The sequence below is a fragment of the Octopus bimaculoides genome, chromosome 11 (genome assembly GCF_001194135.2).
Source record: "Octopus bimaculoides isolate UCB-OBI-ISO-001 chromosome 11, ASM119413v2, whole genome shotgun sequence".
Taxonomy (NCBI): domain Eukaryota; kingdom Metazoa; phylum Mollusca; class Cephalopoda; order Octopoda; family Octopodidae; genus Octopus; species Octopus bimaculoides.
In genome coordinates this window covers 19,945,258-19,946,641 of record NC_068991.1, presented here as the reverse complement: position 1 = coordinate 19,946,641, position 1,384 = coordinate 19,945,258, and positions in this window count along the sequence as shown.

Sequence of the window (1,384 nt, the reverse complement as noted above, 5' to 3'; positions counted from 1 at the left end):
TGTATATATATATAATACAGAATGGGACAAGAGCACAAAAACATCCAGACAGTTAGGTGATACAAGAAAGGGACAAAACATCCAGATAGACGATACAAAAAAAACACGGACAGATCATTCGGAGTTTTCTCTCTTCAGTCGACATCCAGATTATCTTTGCAATTTCGGCTGCTTATTCTCGATATTGCTCCAATCTGGCCAGCCCCAAGGAAAAACTAAGCTAAGAGTATTAGATTCTTTGGAAGAAATTAGCAATTGCAAATAAAAACAAGGACGGAAAAAAACGATGGTCTAGTAGTTAGGGTGTTTCACTCATGGTCGCGAGATCTTAGTTTCGATTCCAAGATCGGGTGGTGTGTTGTGTTTTTACGCAAAAACACTTCATCTCACACTGTTCTGTGATCACTTCGACACTTAACGAGTGGTACACCAGGCACCTCTTCAGGCAACGTCGATTTGACAGAGAGAGTGAGAGCTAATGTGCGCTACGAACATTCGATCGCTATAAACAAATCATTCGTGCAGGTCATTCGGCAAAAGCTAAATACTTATATGTCATCTTCAATGGGAAAGTCCATTATATGTATACTTACTTCGCACCCACCGGGTTTGGTACAACAGTGCGAACCTTTGGTCAAGTATCTTCTACAGTAGCTACAAACAGACTAAAAGCTTGTGAATAGAATTTCATCGACGGTAGACATCTGTTGACCTGTAAGATGGACAGTTCATATTCTTGGATTGTAGTCTTATTACATCATCAACGCCACTCGTTGCGTGATCTGTTGACTGTATTTACCGGAGTTAACTCTTCTGCATTACTTCGGGCCTAGTCTCTTGTTATGCAACCTCTTCTGTCTACTAACCTCGAAGGTCCTATAAACAACCATGAATTTTGCCTTATACTCCTCTGACAAAGCGATTAACAAAATGGCCGCTCTCTAATGGATAAAAGCAGTAAATATGTGAAATATTATTCATCAGAATACAGAAATATATAACAACACTGAAGTCATAAAAAAATAGATAAATAACACGTCTGAACGTCAAAGATAAAGAGAAAGTCCCTCTTCAGACTCTACTCCATTCTATGTCACTAGTTTCCTCGGATCCTACTGTTTGCTTTCACCCTCTCACCGATGTTGACACTTTCATGCATGGAAAGCAAGGAAGACAACAAAAACGGGAAACAAGGAGAAAACTGTCCTTCTGTTCTGCCTCTTTATCAGCTTTGCCACCTCTATCTCTGCCACGGAAATCATCAACATCAACATCATCATCATCATCATCATCATCATCATCATCATCATCATCATCATCATTACCACCAACCATTACCACGAACACAACCGCCACCGCCGACGCCAACGCCGCCGCCACCGCC